The sequence below is a fragment of the Chrysemys picta genome, chromosome 11, assembly GCF_011386835.1.
Source record: "Chrysemys picta bellii isolate R12L10 chromosome 11, ASM1138683v2, whole genome shotgun sequence".
NCBI lineage: Eukaryota > Metazoa > Chordata > Testudines > Emydidae > Chrysemys > Chrysemys picta.
The window spans coordinates 13,147,598-13,167,285 of record NC_088801.1 but is presented as its reverse complement, the minus strand read 5'-3'; the positions used below and the strand labels follow the sequence as shown (position 1 = coordinate 13,167,285).

Below are 19,688 nucleotides of genomic sequence, written 5' to 3'. Positions count from 1 at the left end.
AAGGACTTTCAAGGCTGTGTGGTCTGGAGATAGGCTGAGCTACAAATGAAAAGGCAGGATGTGTCATCATACCGGAGCTCATGTTGGAGACTGACGTGATTAATTTTCTCATGAAGGAGCATAATAGTGTTAGGCCGTGGTGATTAGGACTTTACAAGTGTGTCTCTGGATACTCCAGAGCATTTAATCTGAACTTTGTAGGTGCATTAATCTCAATAGCTCTCACTGGTTAAGAATAGAAGGGAGCTACTAATCAGAGTCAGGCTAGATGAAAGGCAGGCTTTTAATTCATGTGTCATTTGAAAACCATGAAGAGATAATGAATGCCTCCATGCTGTTGCCTGAAAATCATCAATTTTAGCTGGCTCTTCCTTGGAGAAATAAATGGGGTCATCCATAGGAAGAACACACACAGTATATTGTGCCCCTATTTACCAAAATTGCGTCAAGGAAAAAGTTTCTAGCATGGATATCGTTCCAGCTATAAAATAAAGATTTTGACACATTAGCATAACAAAGGTCACATTTATTTAATGCCCAGTTGTGCTGCTTCATATGGGGCCAGATTCCTTCCCTGAAATCTCCAATCTGTTAGCAGCTGTTTTGTATTATTGCTCTCTTACTGTTGAAGGCTTCTTAAACCAATTTCTGACAAGCTCTGGCATCTTTCCAACATGCATCTACATAATTGTTTGCTCTTGTTCTAGTATTCCCTTTAAGCACAGGTCTTGAATTTCACAGTCGTTATACTGATATGAAATTTATACATAAATACAAGACCTGTGGCAGTGGTTATTCAGTAATAGCTTCTGTAATGGTTTGTTTAACTTGGGATAAGACTTTGTAATGAAGACCTTTGTCCCTGTGTTTACAGAGACTCTTTGTGAATGTTTTAGTACAGGCTGGGGATTGTTAGACATTGTTTATTACTAGATAAACTGTATATTTCCCAAAACAACTGGATACACACATGAAAGATTATTAGCACATGTAATTTACTTATGTGATTAGGAAAATAGGAACTAGAAGCAGGGCCGGCGCAACCCATTAGGCGACCTAGGCGGTCGCCTAGAGTGCTACAATTTGGGGGGTGGCAACCGCAGCGGTATTTCGGCGGCGGGACCTTCCACCGCCTCTGTGGGGGGCGGCATTTCGAGGTGGGACCTTCCGCCACCTAGGGTGGCAGAAAAGCTGGCGGCGCTCCTGACTGGAAGCCTTTTAGAGGGTAACTACAGTGACTTTTCGGGTAAGCATCAATCTTGTTGGATCAGATCACAAAACTTGAGTTAAAAATAGTGACTGGGCCAATTCTGACCTCAATTCCTTTGGGGTTGCATAGGTGTAACCAAGGATGAAATTTGGCCTCATGGTTTACATTTTTAAGTATTTATTTCTCTAAGAAATATTCCTCCTCCCTGTTTCAAAATCCTTTCAATTCTACTTTCCTGGTTTTCATCTCTTAACCTTCTCTTGGATAAATTAATAGATTGAGTTATTTAAGATGCTCACTATAAGGTGTGTTTTCCAGACCTCAAACCAATCTTTTAGTACTTTTTCTGATTTTTCAACACCTTTTGTGAAGTGGACAAACTATTCCAGTAATGGTGTTACTGAAGCCATATATAGAGGTAATACCACCTTCTTACTCCTAGTTGCTATCCCCCTACTAAGGATATGTCTACACTATGAAATTAAGTCGATTTTATAGAAGTCAATTTTTTAGAATTCGATTTTATACAGTCTATTGTGTATGTCCACATTAAGCACATTAAGTCGGCGGAGTGCGTCCTCACTACCCCAGCTAGCATCGATTTACAGAGCAGTGCACTGTGGGTAGCTATCCCACAGTTCCCACAGTCTCTGCTGCCCATTGGAATTCTGGGTTAAGCTCCCAATGCCTGATGGGGCAAAAACTTTGTTGCGGGTGGTTTTGGGTACATGTCGTCAGGCCCCCCTCACTCCCTCCTTCCATGAAAGCAACAGCAGACAATCGTTTTGCGCCTTTTTTCCGGGGTCCCGTCTGCTGGACCCGCTCAGCCCGCTGCCTGCCTGGATGATCGGAACCCCAGGCAGGCAGTGGGCTGAGTGGGGATGGCGGATGGAGCCCCAGACCGGCAGCAGGCTGAGTGGCTAAGCCCGTTGCCAATCTGGGGCTTGATCCGCCGGCTCCTGCCAGCTGGGGTCCCACTCAGCCCCCGCTTAGCTGGCAGACCTCGGTGAGGTTGATCAGGGGTACCTGGACAGACATGGCAATCCTCCTCTTAGAGCACCGAATGGGAGTGACTCCAGGTCATTCTCTTCTTTAAGTTTCGTCTCATGGAGATTCAGTCCTGCCTGGAATATCATGCGAGCTGGAGGCTTCTGCCTCAGGCTGCTCGCCCAGCCGGTAGCACCGCGCGATTGCACCTACCCCAGCCTGCCCCTTGCTCCCGTGGCTCATGAAGCCTGGACAGTAGTAAGGAACAGTTCAACTTGTGGAATGACAAATCCAGAACAAAGGATTGCACTCTATGGGCCACGTTGAGATTATTTCAGAGTCCTAGATAGCAGTTAGTCCCTATAAAAGGCTTCATGAAAATTTGCCCCCGCCCCTAACAAAAATGTTAATTTATCAGAGCAGCTGAAAGGGTAAGGAACCCGGGACTATAACTTAGAGAGAGCTTCCATATTATTTAACTCATAATTGATATAATTCAAAGTAAAATTTCATAGTGTGGTCTGTTCTAAGACTAAAAATGCAGGAGGGGAGTCAGAAAAAGGAACAGTGACCTGTTTCTGCCCAGTTTCGAACTGGGGACGTTTCACACGTTAGGTGAACGTGATCACCACTACACTACAGAGCTGTTGCATGTTAGATGAATGTGATAACCACTATGCTATGGGGCTTCTCTTTTTTTGCCACAGACTTTGCCGAATGCACAGGAATGTTTTCTCTAGCTACAGAAGCTACCTAATGCAAGGGGTCGGCAACCTTTCAGAAGTGGTGTGCCGAGTCTTCATTTATTCACTTTAATTTAAGGTTTCACGTGCCAGTAATACATTTTAATGTTTTTAGAAGGTCTCTTTCTCTAAGTCTATAATATATAACTAAATTATTGTATGTAAAGTAAATAAGATTTTTAAAATGTTTAAGAAGTTTCATTTAAAATTACATTAAAATGCAGAGCCCCCCGGACCAGTGGCCAGGACCTGGGCAGTGTGAGTGCCACTGAAAATCAGCTCGTGTGCCGCCTTTGGCACACGTGCCATAGGTTGCCTACCCCTGGTCTATATCTATGGCCTTCCTGCTCACAAAGCAGTCATGCCCCCGCCCAAAGCTGACACAGTGTGGAGTGCATGTGACACAGCAACCTGGCTCGGGCAGGATCGCTAGCAAGGCATGATACTTTTTCCGTTAAGCAAACACAGCAATTCTTTCCTGGCCTCTGCCACTGGATGCCTCCATGCATTACGCTGTGCCCTATCAGTGTGGGAGGACTACATGAGCTCAGAAAACATGTCATCGCGAGTGCGGTTTTTTTGCCTTTTAATCTGCGATAACCTCAGGGATGGAGATGATAGGGGGAGCGTAGAAACATTCTGGGGGGACTGCATGGTCACCAGTGCTGCTGAGTTTGCCATGCTGGCCAAACAGGAAATGAAATTCAAAAGTTCCCGGAGCTTTTCCTGTGTACCTGGCTAGTGCATCTGAGTTCAAAGTGCTGTCCAGAGCATCACAATGGAGCACTCTGGGATAGCTCCTGGAGGCCAATACCGTCAAATTGCGTCCACACTACCCCAAATTCAACCCGGCAATGTCGATTTCAGCGCTAATCCCCTCGTCGGGGAGGAGTACAGAAAGCGATTTTAAGAGCCCTTTAAGTTGACAAAAATGGCTTTGTCATGTGGACGGGTGCAGGGTTAAATCGATTTAATGCTGCTAAGTTCGACCTAAACGCGTAGTGTAGACCAGGGCTAAAACATCTGAGAACAATGTTCACACTTAGCTACAGCATTGCATTAGGAGCTCATGTTCAGGTGCTTATCTATTATTACCCCTAAGATCTTATACATATGACCCATAAATGGAATCCCTGTCACTGGAGGTTTTTAAGGACAGGCTAGACAAACACCTGTCAGGGATGGTCTAGGTTTGCTTGGTCCTATCTCTTGAAGTCCCTTCCAGCCTTACATTTCTATGATTCTTTGTCTCTAAATATATGGCCTTGTAACTGGCTGTACTAAAATGCACGTATGACCCTCAGAGCACCCCAATGCCAGATGGCACACTGTTGTCATGATATTACATGTCACCTTTTGGTTAACTATCATTGGAAAACTAATAACCCACTGATCATTAATATTCTTGTGTGATGTATGTACAGTTAATCCACAAAGAACTTGCCAGATACGCTGGACTAAAATGTGTTTAAACCAAGTATAACAGGGGGAATTGAAAAACAGGTTTTCTCTCGACAAAGGAAAGAAGCCAACACTTCAAACCAGGTCTGCCCACATTAAGTGGGCTATTCAGTTGTATTGGAGATTGGAAGAAGAGATCATTTGCATTGTAAAAATCACCAGCTTGGAAGGAACCAGCATGGAGTCTACCATTCACAGCATGGCATCTGCACCCAGCAGGGGAAAGAAACTTTATCTGGGGATCCATTTCAAAGGTTTACTGGACTATAAAAAGGGGGGGTGAACCCCTAAGTTAGCCTTTACCTAAGGAGTCAAAGAAACCAAGTGGTTTGAGCTCTGTGTGTTGGGTCCTGGCTAAAACTCTAGCCAGCCATGCTGGGAGAGACTGTGGGAAGAAAATCTTCTTTGAACAAAAGACTTTAGTGTGAATTTTAGTCTTAGAAATATGGTTTTTTTTACTTGTGTTTGTTTGTAACCATGTTTATCCTTATTCCTTAAACCTATGTCTTTTTTATTAGTAAATTTGTTTTACTTTTACCATTAGTCAACTCAGTGCTTTGACTGAAATAGTGTTTGTTAACCGCAGTTAAGGTACAAAACTGCGGTGTATTTGTCTCTCTAAAGGAGGAGTGAACTTGATAAGATTATGTGGGCACTACAGTAAGAGGAGCTGAGCACTGCAGAGAAAGATGTCACTGAGGGACTCAGGCATTGGGGATTCACTAATTGTTACCAGCTAGGCACGGTTTGGACTGGCAGAGTCCAGGAGAGTTTGCTGAGAAGGCAGACAAGATGGCATGTCGGGGAGCTGTCACACAGCTTAGCAGCTGCAAAACTCTCACTTGCTGAGGAGTAACGCAGTGGCTCACAATTCTGGGAACTCCAGCAAATTGTCACAGCATGTCATTCAAATGAGCCCACCTGACCAAGCAATCCAGGTTAGCCTGTATAATTGTCCTGTTTCCTTCATTATTTTCTACTCCCCAGATGTTTGTCATCTACAGATTTTACTGGTAATGATTATATCTTTTTCCAGATGACTGATAAAGTTATTGAATAGCAATGGGCAAGAACAAATCCATAGAGGACCCAACTAGAAACACTCCCATTTACAATTTATTGTGATCTATTAACTAACCAGTCTTTGGCCTGGTCCACACTAACCCCCCACTTCGAACTAAGATACGCAAATTCAGCTACGTTAATAACGTAGCTGAATTCAAAGTACCTTAGTTCGAACTTACCACGGGTCCAGACGCGGCAGGCAGGCTCCCCCGTCGATGCCGCGTACTCCTCTCGCCGAGCTGGAGTACCGGCGTCGATGGCGAGCACTTCCGGGATCGATCCCAGAAGACTGATTGCTTACCGCCGGACCCGGAGGTAAGTGTAGACCTACCCTAAAATTCATTTAATATGGGCTACACTGCTTTTAGACTAGAATATAGGAATGTAGGAATTGCCATACTGGATCAGAGCTGAGGTCCATCTAGTCCAGAATCCTGTCTGATAGTGGCCATGATTAGGCTTCTTTCCTCTGAAACATCTGGAGTAGCCAGATGTGGGATAATCTGTTTCCTGAACACTAATTGTAGGGGACTGGCTTAAATCCTGAAGCACAAAGTTTAGTATCCCTTCCACAATTTGTGTTGTTAATAACTCTGAATATTCTTGATAGCGATATAATTATCCAATCCCTCTTTTACTCTTAAATGATTGGTGTCAATTAGGGCTGTCAAGCGATTAAAAAAATAATCATGATTAATCGTGCAATTAAAAAAATAATTGCGATTAATTGCATGGTTAATCGCACTGTTAAAGAATAATAAATACCATTTATTTAAATATTTTTGGATGTTTTCTACATTTTAAAATATATTGATTTCAATTACCACACAGAATACAAGTGTACAGTGCTCACTTTATATTATTATTTTTGATTACAAATATTTGCACAGTAAAAAACAAAAGAAAGTATTTTTCAATTCACCTAATACAAGTACTATAGTGCAATCTCTTTATCATGAAAGTTGAACTTATAAATGTGGAATTATGTACAAAAAAATAACTGCACTCAAAAACAAAACAATGTAAAACTTTAGAGTCTACAAATCCACTCAGTCATACTTCTTGTTCAATAAATTGCTCAGACAATAAAGTTTGTTTACATTTGCAGGAGATAATGCTGCCCACTTCTTGTTTACAATGTCACCTGAAATGAGAACAGTTGTTTGCATGGCACTGTTGTAGCTGGCGTCACAAGATATTTGTGCCAGATGCGCTAAAGATTCATATGTCCCCTCATGCTTCAACCACCCTTCCAGAGGACGTGTGTCCATGCCGATGACGGGTTCTGGTCGATAATAATCCAAAGCAGTGCGGACTGACGCATGTTCATTTTCATCATCTGAGTCAGATGCCATCAGCAGAAGGTTGATTTTCTTTTTTGGTAGTTCAGTTCTATAGTTTCCGCATTGGAGTGTTGCTCTTTTAAGACTTCTGAAAGCATGGTCCACATTTCATCCCTCTCAGATTTTGGAAGGCACTTCAGAGTTTTAAACCTTGGGTTGAGTGTTGAAGCTATCTTTAGAAATCTTCTTAAAATGAACAAGTGCTGGGTCATCATCCGAGATTGCTATAACATGAAATATATGGCAGAATGTGGGTAAAACAGAGCAGGAGACGTACAATTCTCCCCCAAGGAGTTCAGTCACAAATTTAATTAACACATTTTTTTTTAACGAGCATCATCAGCATGGAATCACGTTCTCTGGAATGGTGGCCAAAGCATGAAGGATCATGCGAATATTTAGCATATCTGGCACGTAAATACCTTGCAATGCTGGCTACAAAGGTGCCATGCAAATACTTGTTCTCACTTTCAGGTGACATTATGTCCAGTAAATGTAAACAAACTTGTTTGTCGTAGCGATTGATTGAACAAGAAGTAGGACGGAGTGGACTTGTAGGCTCTAAAGTTTTACATTGTTTTGTTTTTTTGAGTGTAGTTATGTAACAAAAAAAATCTACATTTGTAAGTTGCACTTTCATGATAAAGAGATTGTACTTCAGTACTTGTATGAGGTGAATTGAAAATGATAAATCATTTTCACAGTGCATATAGTTGTATTAAAAAATAATGTGAAGTGAGTACTGTACACTCTGTATTGTGTTGTAATTGAAATTAATATATTTGAAAATGTAGAACAACATCCAAAATATTTAAACAATAGAATACCAATTGAAATTTATTAAGTGTGATTATTTTAATCATGTTTAATTTTTTTGAGTTAATCTTGTGTTAACTGTGATTAATCGACAGCCCTAGTCTCAATGATTTCCTGTGGCAATGAGTTCCACTTTTTCACACGTGATTAAAATGTTGATTATTGTTTTTAATCAGTTTTGAATTTCCCATCTTTAATTTCATTGAATGTCTCCTTGTCCTTATTTTATGAGACAGAAAGAACAAAAGTTCCCGAACTACCTTCTCTACGCCACTCATCTTATATACATAAAAAGCAACAGAGGGTCCTGTGGCACCTTTAAGACTAACAGAAGTATTGGGAGCATAAGCTTTCGTGGGTAAGAACCTCACTTCTTCATCTCCTTTCTTAGATAAACTGTTGTAATCTTTTCAATTTCTCATCAGAGTTTCCCATGCCCTTGATCATTCTCATTCCACTTCTTTGAACTCTTTCTTCTCCCCCCACCCCAACTATTCTTTTTGAGATAGGGTGATCAGTACTGCCCACAATATTCCACGAGGCCACACCGTTGATTTATATAAAGACATGGAACATTCTTTGTATTATTCCCCATCCTATTCCTTACGCATCTTAAACTACTTGTTTTTTTGACCGCAGCTGCACATTGAGCAGAGGTCTTCATTGAACGGTCTACAGTGATGCCCAGGTCCCTTTCTTCAGATGAGTTAACTTACAACCCTATATGGTCTAGGAGTAATTTATTTTTTTTCCTCCAGTGTGCATTACTTTGCATTTATGGACACTGAATTTCATTTGCCATCATGTTGCCTCTTCACCTGGTTTGTTTAGGGTGTCTCTGATGTTGCTCGTAATCTGGACCAGGGAGGACTAATCTAGATAACTTTCTCATCTGCATATTTTCCTACCTTATTGTTCAACCCCCCTTTCAAGATAATTAATAAATATTTTAAACTTGGAATCATGTGACATCCCCCTTAACCTTCTGCCACGATGAAAATTGACCATTTAATCTACCTTGCTTTCTGACTCAGTCTCTTAGCTTGTTGATAGTGACACACCTTGCCTCTCACCCCATGACTATTTTAGTTTCTTTACTAGCCTCTTCTGTAGGATCCTGTCAAAAGCCCTTTGGAAGTCCAAATAAATTGAGTCAGTCCTCCTTTATTCACTATGTTGACACATTCAAATAATTCTACTAATGAGACACTATTTTTCCTTGCAGAAACTGCTGAGGAGATCCTATCTTGAGCTTCCATGTGATGTTCTGCTTTGAATTATTATTTCAACCAGTTTGCCAGTTTATAATTCCCTGGATCACTCTAGAGCCTTTTTAAATATAGGTACAGCATTTGATACCCTTCCCATCCTCCTGAACAGTGTTTACGAGAGTGCCTATTCTTGTTAGCAGCTCAGCTACTTCCTACTTAAATTCCTGCAGAACTCTTGGATGTACCATTTGGGGTTGGTGACTTACTGCTTTTTAAATTATCACCCTACTCCAGTGCCTCCTAACACTTCAATCTCTGAGAGCACCCACCTTTATTACCAGAAAACAGCAGATCTGGGGAAGAAATCTTCCAACATTCTAGATGGTGGAGGCTTGATGCAAATCATATAACTCCTCAGATGTGTCCCTCTCTCTCAATTGTTCCCTTTAAATTTTAGTGATCCAGCAGACTCACCCATTCTTTATCAAGTATCTGTTTCTGAAGAAACTTGAAGAATTTCTTGGCTTGTTTGCTTATTTATTTTACACCTTTATTCGCTCTTTGAAATCTATTTGGGACCTTCTAATTTTCCTCTTACTGCATGTTGCAACATGCTCCCATTTTAATTGGCTTCACCACAAATACTGAAGGTTTGAATAGATTCTCAAAACTTTCCATTTAGTCATATGGGTTCACTCCTTGCCTTCCTGGTTGAGTGGTAGGGAGCTGTGTTCTTACTGAGGTGTGTGTTTGATTGTGGGTTTTCTTTCTTCTTTTTTTTTCCCCCCCTGCCTTGCTACCTCTAAGGACTTTACTTCAGTAACTTTTAACTTTAGAGCCTTTTTGACTAATCAAAACCCCAATATATAAATTAAACCACAAATTCAATTGGGGATGTTGAAATGACAATAAACACTTCAACAGTTTCTCATTTGCTTTTCCTCATTGGGTATTTGTACTGATATTCGTTAAACTCCCTCTTATCCTAAGTGAAGTATTTGAATTGAAGAATGGATGGAAGGAGACCTTCCTACTTTTGGTAGCTATCATTTTCTAACTACTGCTAACTATCTCTGCAAGGTATGGCATTCATCCCTCATTCCCATAGGCACTGCTGTAGAATCATTTATTTTATTCCTGAAATGCACCCAACTGTGTCATAAACCCTAGATACAGTTGTTATGATCATCAGTGGGGCTCAAAACTGGACCTTTGACACCAAGGCCCCAATTCAGCAAGGTACCTGAGCACCTAACTTTGACCATGTAAATTGCAATTGAACTAATTTATTGTTTAAAGTTAGTCATGTACTTAAATACTTTGCTGAACTGCAGCCCAAATGCACAAATTTATACCAGGTGAGCCAACGACTAACTCCATTATTAGCTGTGTCAAGGTTTATCTTTGCCAGAGCCAGTCATATGTCCTAAGCCAATGTATTACATACTCCCTGGAATAAACGCAAAACTAGCTTGTCTAATGAGAACCATGCTGTCTGTGGTTCATTACATTCAATTTCAAAGCATTTCCATGTAGAGGTGTAGGTTTGTTAGATACAAACACTTAATGCCAAAACCAACATTTGTAAAAACAATCCATAAGGCAAAAAACCCAGTATGATTAAAAATCAGATACAATCTAGTACTACAAATACTATAATCCTTTAATCATAATTGTTTGGTTTTTGCATAGAATCACTACAAGATAATAATAGTGTTTGCATGGTTTACCTGTGCATTTCCATACGTTAACATCCCGGTAAAGTGTTTTACCTTTAAATTACTGATATATACTCAACCTTAATGACACCTTAAATCAGGGGTAATCAATTGTATGCTGGGGCATGCTGGCCACTTCTGAGAGCGGCGTGGGGCTGCAGCAGGCATAAAGCCTGCCTTAGTGACAGGCAGCCCAGCTGCGGCTGGAGATCGCGATTGACTGGGAGAGTCCCTGGGATCAACCAGTTGATTGCAATCGATGGGTTGGTGTCCACTAGTCTAGACCATCAGAATGGTTTATAGATTTAAAAATTTCTGAAGACATCATTTAAGACCAGCTAAAAACCATCAATATCCACCAAAGATCCCAGTTACTATTTTTATGATAGTTCCTGCTTCCGATCTTTGTGATTCACTCTGAACTTAAAAGGAAAAAGAATAGGCAATTTTAATCATTTTAAAAATAATAATTACTTACTGTGGTTTATTATAAGCCCCTTGGAAACTTGAAACTGAAATCTGTTTCCTCCCATAGAGTATGCACATTAGTTTGCTACTGTTGTAGGGTTGCCCACAGCTGGAGAGATTCTGGTGGTATTCATTTTATTTTTTGGTGTTTTAAATAGTATTGAATTTTTTACCTAACGAAAACATACTAATATTTCTATGGCCTTAACAAAATATTACACATGCAAAACCAACAATCCAATACAGTATCTTGGAAAAGTTTTATAAAGACACATTTGCCCTACTCTGTTTCTTATGCCTGTTTGCAATGTGTAATACCTTCCATCCAAGTACAGTATTTCAAAGTATATAAACATTAAGAAGTTAAGCCTCACAACAGCCCTATGAGTTGTGTAATTAACAACCTCTCTGTTAGTTTCCTTATCTAAAACACGAGGATAAGGCCTAAATTTTCAAGCGTCCACTAGTTACAAGTGCCTCAATTTTTGGGTGCCTAACTTTGTATGCCTCTAGCCTAGGGGTTCTCAAACTTCATTGCACAATGAATACTAGACAGTATTTGGTCCTGCCATGCGGGCAGGGGACTGGACTCGATGACCTCTCGAGGTCCCTTCCAGTCCTAGAATATATGAATCTATGAATGACCCCCTTCTGACAAAAAAATTACTACAGGACGCCGGGAGGGGGGACTGAAGCCTGAGTCTATCCAAGCCCTGCCACCCTGGGGGGATTCAGCCCCAGGCAGGGAGGCTGTAACATGAGCCCTGCCGCCCAGGGCTGAAGCCTTCGAGCTTGGGCTTTGGCCCTGGGCCCCAGCAAGTCTCAGCCAGCCCTGGTGGACCCCATTAAAACAGGGTCACGACCCACTTTGGGGTCTCAACCCACAGTTTGAGAACCGCTGGTCTAGCCTCACTTTCAGAGGAACTGCACCACCCGCAGATCTCACTTCTATATTTGCAGGTGCTGAGCACCTCTGAAAAAGTGCCCCCAAAACAGAGGTACCTGTAGTCAGTAGACATTTGAAAATCTGGTCCTAAGTATCTTGCTCAAGGTCATAGAGGAAATGTTAGGTAACAGCCAAGAACAGAACCTGCTGACTCTCAATCCAGTGCTTTAACTACAAGATAATCCTTCCTCAAATTACACTATTAACTGCCAAATACACTTGAAAAGCAGGTTCCCATTGATGCATCCTAGGAAAAAGTGTTGTGCTCACTCTGCTAGAGGCCTGTAATCCTGAAATGTATTTTAAAGTCAAGTTTCCAGTACTGAGGTTCTTTACACCTTCCTTTAAGGAGATTCAAAAATTTTGATAGGTAAAAATGAATAGTTATGAAGTGAATTGTCTTTGAAGGAAAAAAAGCAATTTCATAAGTGTGCAGTTTTTCTTGGTTTCTATAACCCTATTTTTAGAACATCTAGTCTTTCATTTTGTTCAGCAAGCAAGTCAACCACAACTACTTCTTGTTGTATTTGAACAAAATGGAAAATGACTGCTTGCAAAGTAGTCAGACTTTATTAATTCCTTCCTTTGTTCTTACAGATCTATTACACACTACAATGCAATTTCCAAAAGGGTTAAATAAACCTGTGTGCAAAGAGCCAGCATAATACAAACCCTCAAACTTTGGCTTAACTTCAGTGATATTTTGTCCTTAGCAATGCATCACACTATAACCAGATGGCAAGAGCTATGCCCCTGCAAAGAGAAGAGCTCATCTACTGAGGCACTCTGTTAACAGTTTAAAAACGGCACAAAGCTGATAACACCTGCTGACTTCATTTTGCAAATGCAGCTTGTTAAACTACCAGAATATGGGAGAAGGGCATAAGCCTTACAGCAGACAGTGAGATCCTGTAGGACAGCCTAGCTTAGGGAGGAAACATGTTCTGCAGTTATTTGAATGATCCACTTCATAGGATTTGGCTTTATGGGTAAGTATGACCTTGCACAGCATGTGCAGATTTTAGCCCCATCCACAAAAATACTTAAGCACAAGCTTAAAGGTAAGAATGCACTGAAAGTGTTTTGCTAGACTGGGACATTTATTTGGAGCAGAACGGGAACATCACTTGCTCATGGTCTCTAGATGTTTGACTGCCAGAGCAGGGCAGACAAATCCACACACCGTTCAGGTGTACAAATATCCATATTTGGGGTATTTACATGCTAAAATCCCAACTTGTACATTTTTGAAGATATGGCCCACAATGCAACCCAAAGTCCTGTACAGTGGTAGTCACAGAAATTAATATTAAAAATATACTGAAGAAATTATTCATAAAAAGAACAGGAGTACTTGTGGCACCTTAGAGACTAACAAATTTATTAGAGCATAAGCTTTCGTGGACTACAGCCCACTTCTTCGGATGCATATGCTGTAGTCCACGAAAGCTTATGCTCTAATAAATTTGTTAGTCTCTAAGGTGCCACAAGTACTCCTGTTCTTTTTGTGGATACAGACTAACACGGCTGCTACTCTGAAACCAATATTATTCATAGATTTTTAAAGCCAGAAGAGACCATTACGATTGCCTAGTCTGACTTCCTGCATAACCTAGGCCAGGGGTTCTCAATATTTTTCTTGCTGAGGCCTCCTTCAACATGCTATAAAAATGCCAGGGCCTGTGGGGGAGGAGGGGAAGAATACAGGGCTCCGGGCTGGGGGAGGGACCCTTGGTCATAGGCAGTTTTATTTCTAGGGGGGGGGGGGGGGGTAAGGCGGTGGCAGGGCTCGAGCCAGGGATCCAGGGGGTTTTTCACCTTCGCTCCTTAAGGCAAATCCTGAATAACAAAGGAACACAGCAAGGAAAGTTAATACCAATTACAAAAGCTGTCTAGACTGTAGTAGAAACATCATATGGCATGTCCCCAGTCTTCCCAGCGGCTACGAGAAAGTTGGGATACCTCACTCAATGAAGGATAATATTTTGATGGCTGTTTTTTTTGTAACTTTTCACTAGTTTGAGGATTTACTTTTTTTATTTAATGACTGGGATTTCTATCTCTGTGCTATCCAGGGGAATGGGTTTGGAGGCAGTGGTTAAGAAAATAAGAGTATGGAGGACATTGGTAATCATAGTTTGCCTGAGGAATATGCACATTGGTGGGAAAACTAAAACTGTAACTTCTGCATCACTTTGATCCCATTGTGTATTTGTTGCTTTACCTTCCCCAATCCTTCATCTTTTGTGTATTTAGATTGTAAACTCCTTAGTGCCCAAGTCTTTATGAGCACCATGGGAGCTCAACTGTGGCACGGGCACTTTAGGTGCTATTGTAATGAATATTTAATAACATTAAAATAATGAATTTTGGCAAGGATGATATCAAGTGATACATTAAGAATAAAATGTTTTATCAAGAGAATTATTTAGCAGATCCAAGATTCTGTGATCAATATCAATGAGCATATTTCAAACTATTTGAAATACATTTCTTTTTAATATCTCTCTCCCACTGACCTCCCCACAAAAACTCTAGTTATTGAATGCTACCACATTTCAGTATAAAGTTGGGATGCATTGTCTCCCTCAGGTTAAGTCATGTTCTAGCTCAACCAGAAGTTATGGGCTTGATGCAGGAATTGATGGGTGAAATTCTGTGGCCTACGTCAGCGGTTCTCAACCAGGGGACTGTGAGCCCTTTCAGGGTGGGGCGTGTAGCCCCGTGGCTGAAACCCGGTGCCCTGAGCTCCAGGGCTGAAGCCGGTGCCACCTGCCGAGAGCAGCCCAGGGCTGATGCCAGAACCTTCTCCCAACAGCAACCTTTAAAGAAAAGTAAAAGCTTAAAATAAGTGTACTTTTCATGACTGTGTGCAGTAGAAAGTATGGATGTGGATTTATATGACTTCAGGCTTGTCCTACTGTGTGATCTCTTCTGTACCATATTTTAAATTTATCTAAATAGTTAGATTTGACACCATCTAACAGTGCAGGTAGCTGGCATACTTGCTGCTGCTCCTACTTCTACAGGTCTCCTGCCTTTTGGTGCTGCTGTTCCTGCAGCTTTACCTGCACCTGGCTTTATTCTGCTCCCCATACCTTGAACTTCTCCAGGATTCTAGACAGCTGCTTTTGCAAGTTTGTAGCACTGAGGCTGCTTGGTGCTTCCGCCCTTACACATTTTTGACACCTGGCCTCCGGCTTGTTGCTAATGCAGGTTTCTAGAGGGTCTGTATTTTTTTGTCCCTGCCGGATTCCTATACCAAGAGCTCAGCTGCCCACACCGCGTCCAACACCAAGGATCGCATTGCTAATACCCCTACGGATTTCCTGAATTCAAACATTCATTGCTACCAGACTTGTAATGTGCCTTACCTACTTGGTACAGGTTTTTCTGTCCTTGAAGGCATCATACACCTAGACTGTGGGAACATCTGCCTCCTCAGATTTCCTGCATACAGGATACTCAGTCTTGCTACCTCTGCAGCCTCCCTGGAGACCAGGTGCTCAGAGCTGGGCCTATTCCAACAGGTTTTGTGCATCCCCAATGCTTGGTGGGGGTGCTGCTGCTTTTACTGATCTACACCATTCAGTTCTTCTGTTCCTGCAACTTTCTCCACATCCAGTACCCTCTTAAATTCTCAGGCAGATATCTGACAGCAGATACTCAGTGCTGCAGCTCTTGCAGGTTTTCAGCACCTCTTGCCCTTAGTGTTGCTGTTCCTGCAGTCAGTTCTTCCCATGCATATTTCCTCTACGTGGAATCCTGAATACTGCTACTCCCATAGTTTCCTTGACCCAGGACACATACTGCTGCTCTTCCTGCAGTTTTGTATCTCATTGTTGCTCCTACTGCTTTTCTTCACTTAGTACTTGTGCACCCATGTTTACTGCTACTTCTCCAGGTTTCCCTATACCCAACACACTCACTACACTGTAGGTTTACCTCCACATTTAACACTGCCATTGCTGTGAATTTCCCTCTACACATGGCAGTACCTCCTGCAGGTTTCCAATGGGCTGGGCCACATAATTCCTGAAGGCTCCTTACACTTGGTGGCTCTCAGTGCTTTGGTTTATGCCACACTGTAGAGCACATGATGCTGTGGCCCCCCACCACATATTTCCACACCTTAGGCCATCTAGTATTGCAAAGTCCCCTCCATCTCCCTGTAGCCTGGGGTGCCCTGCCCCAATCCCTGACCCTATGCACTACTGCAGGACCCCCTCTTCCTCTCCAGACAAGGCCCAATTCCCAAGAGTCCACACCCACCCTATCCCCCACTGTGACCAGTTTTCCAGACCCCACCCTCCATCCCTAGTATGACCAGCTTCCCCATACACACCCTGCTCCCTATCCCCCAGTGTGACCAGCTCCCCCCACACACCCCCGCTCCCTATCCCCCAGTATGACCAGCTCCCCACACATCCCCACCGCTCCCTATCCCCCAGTGTGACCAGCTCCCCACACACACCCCCACCGCTCCCTATCCCCCAGTGTGACCAGCTCCCCACACACACCCCCACCGCTCCCTATCCCCCGGTGTGACCAGCTCCCCACGCACACCCCCACCGCTCCCTATCCCCCAGTGTGACCAGCTCCCCACACACACCCCCACCGCTCCCTATCCTCTGGTGTGACCAGCTCCCCACGCACAACCCCGCTCCCTATCCCTCAGTGTGACCAGCTCCCCACGCACCCCCCCACCGCTCCCTATCCCCCGGTTTGACCAGCTCCCCACGCACCCCCCCCCCACTCCCTATCCCCCGGTGTGACCAGCTCCCCCCCCCCCCCGCTCCCTATCCCCCGGTGTGACCAGCTCCCCCCCCCCCCCCGCTCCCTATCCCCCAGTGTGACCGGCTCCCCCCACACCCCCCCGCTCCCTATCCCCCAGTGTGACCAGCTCCCCCCCCCCCCCCGCTCCCTATCTCCCCGTGTGACCGGCTCCTCAGACTCCATTCCCCTACCGCCATTGCCCAAGGCGGCCGGTTCCTCAGGCCCCGGCTCCCTCCGCTCCCCCCGTTCCCCCGGAGTGCCAAGGTTCCCGCGCGCCGCCCCCACTCGCCCCAGCAGGCAGCCGAGGCTCCGTCCGCGGGTAGCCCCGGCGACTCCCAGGGCTCCGGCGCCTGGGCGGCTGCGGGTCCTCCCGGCGGTTTCCCAGCCTGCACCGCGGCGCGGCGGCGCTCTGGCCGGCCTGTCGCTGTCACCGCCAGGAGGAGGCCGACGCTGCTGCGCTCCTCGAGCCGCCGAGCAGGAAGGAGCCTTCGCCGCCGCCGAACTTTCCCTCAGGGCCCACCATGCCCGGGGCAGCGGCCCGGGGACTCTGAGCGCCGCTCCCGCCTTCCCCTCGCAGCGCCGCGGCCGGTAAGCCCCGGGGCGCGGGGGAGCTGGGTCGGCCCGGCCGCTCACGCACAGGGAGGAGGGAGGGAGCGAGAGAGAAGCTGGGCCTCGCCGCTCCCTGTGCGCGGCGCTGCGGGCCAAGCGGCCCGGAGGCTCTGCGGAACCTCGAGCGGGGCGGGGGAGGCCGGAGCCTGAGGAGGAAGAAGGGGGGGCGAGGAGGCTTCCACCCCCCCTGTGTTGCTGTGGAGGGTGAATGTGAGGGGAGCTTCCTTCCGCCCCCCCTTGATGCGGGCTGCGCTCGGGGCTTTCCCTGCCGGAGCCTGAGTTCGGGGCAGGAGGCGGAGTGAGAGCTGCAGGGCGGCTGCTGCGCCGCGAGCGGGGCTCGCACTTGGGCGACTGACAGACAAAGACGGAGGAGTGAGATTCGGGGATACGGAGACAGACAGACAGACCTTGAGACACCCCCTTCCTCCCATTATCTATTGTTCTCGGGAAGGGGAGCTGCTGATTTGGGGATGTAATCTTCCAATGCGCCCCCCGGCAGCTTTGCGAGTGATCTCTCTAGTGTCAGGAGCTGCTAACAAGTGCCTGCTTGGAAGTCCTCCGACAAGAGAGAGAAAAAAGGGGTGGAGGAGTTGTGACGGGTATTTAATTGCGATTTAAACTCACCCCCCCAATAACCTTGTCAAATTTTAGTCTGGATTAGCACAATAGTGAGTCTTTTTCCTTAATGGTGCATAGACGTGGGCTAGACATCAGTGTTGCAAATATAATGCATCTGTTTAGCTAACCTTTTCCATTTCCATAAACCTTTTTGAGTTCTTTAATTGAGAGGTGCTGTATAATGATGTAAAGTATTATTATATGTAGAATCCAGTGAGCAAACTTTTAAGTTTGTTTCTCAACCCCATCTGGAATGTGGCCATGGATCATAAAGTAAAATGTATGTGATTCTGGAAAGCTAGAAGTTTAAGATGAGACTGAGAAAAATGGTGGTTTCACAACACGTTTTTAAAAAGATTATTGGAAAGGCAAACCGCATAAAATGAAAACTTTATTAAAATAAAGGGAATCTTTATTGTTTTGTTTTTAATGTGCTAGATTAAGGATGAACCCAAGTACAAACTTTAACATTACTTTTCAAAGTCACCAGGAGTATGTACCTGGAACTTGAGCTCTCTGAACACAGTGGATCATCCATGTTCAGATCTACTCCTTTGCTTGTGGGGAGCACGGTCCCTAGACTTCCCCTCCCTAGGTTTGGAGATCCTTGCCTGAGGAGGTAAGAGGTTGAGGAATGGTATCATCCTATCCCACTTCCTGCACGGAGTCGTGTTATACAGGAGGTCAGACTAGAAGATCTAATGGTCCCTTCTAGCCTTAAAATGCTTGAATCTACAAAAAAAGTGTATGCCCCTTCAGGCTGCATTAATTTTTCTATATTCCCTCGGTATCCTGTGGTACTCATGCATGCTTCCAGGGACAGCTGTCATTGAGGGAAGCCTGGACAGTGCCAGGGGGACCCACAGCCTCTCAAACATAGTCTTCTGTGGATCTAGTGGAATTTGATGGCTCTGGGTTGGAATCATGCTGGTTTCACAGCAGGGACAAATGCTGATCTCTCAGGAATGGTTAGAGGAAAACTCCGCAAGATCAGCTTTACTAAGTCAGTCCTCCCCACCATAAAAATCCCTGTCTTGGGTTTTTATCAAGAAGGATTGCAGAATATTTATGCATTAAAACAAACAAGAAACAGGGTCTGTTTAATTATAATAATTGTTTTTTGTACTGATTTTCTAAAAGTGTTTTCTTCATAGCTGTGTCTGAGCATATGTAGAAATTCTAAAAAAAAATACAGTTATTTAGCCAATTTAACTTAAAAACAAAATAAAGAGACTAGTCTCCTGTATTTGACTTTACAATGTAGCATTCACATTTTCTGCCCTCACCCCCTCAGGCAAAAGCCTGGGAAAACAAGTGTATATGTAATATATATTTCTGGCATGGTTCTTGATTGCTTTATTGTCTTGGATTTAATTTCTACCCTATTCCAAATTTAAGTCCAGATCCTACAAACACTTAGAAATACATTAATTTTAATGGAAAGTCTCTAATATAACAGAGAATGATATTGTCAGTTTATAAGTCTCTAAATATTAGCACTTTATTCTGGGGGGAAAATGGCATTCTAAATCTATTGACGTTGAAAACTGCTGCTTCTAATTTGTGAATTTCTGTGGCAACAACATTAGTGGTGTTTTAAGACAATATTATGGACATGCTTTGTCTCAGTGAAATATTATGAACTCAAATATAAAAGAACTGAGCTTATATTCCTGACAGCTCATGGACAGGACTGTGCACCACAAATTTGGTGATG

At 43.8% G+C, this 19,688-nt stretch overlaps 1 protein-coding gene and 2 long non-coding RNA genes across 4 annotated transcripts in view; 2 read left to right on the top strand and 1 right to left on the bottom strand.

Moving 5' to 3' along the window:
- The first annotated feature begins 1,111 nt into the window (after positions 1 to 1,111).
- On the top strand, positions 1,112 to 8,973 carry LOC122172453 (uncharacterized). Its single transcript, XR_006172791.2, has 3 exons — positions 1,112 to 1,246; positions 7,862 to 7,983; positions 8,851 to 8,973. It is a non-coding gene; the product is annotated as an uncharacterized LOC122172453 (long non-coding RNA).
- Positions 6,894 to 15,462, bottom strand: LOC135974309 (uncharacterized). The gene is made up of 3 exons (XR_010591525.1): positions 15,343 to 15,462; positions 11,033 to 11,142; positions 6,894 to 7,033 (listed from the first exon to the last, which is right to left on the bottom strand). It is a non-coding gene; the product is annotated as an uncharacterized LOC135974309 (long non-coding RNA).
- Positions 15,463 to 17,198: 1,736 nt separating this feature from the next.
- ZNF148 (zinc finger protein 148) overlaps positions 17,199 to 19,688 on the top strand; it is a 44,652-nt gene continuing 42,162 nt past the window's right edge. For both annotated transcript variants that reach the window (XM_024104820.3, XM_005279830.3), the window contains exon 1: positions 17,199 to 17,332. The gene's annotated coding sequence lies outside the window, so the exon portion shown is untranslated. The remainder of the gene's footprint in view (positions 17,333 to 19,688) is intronic.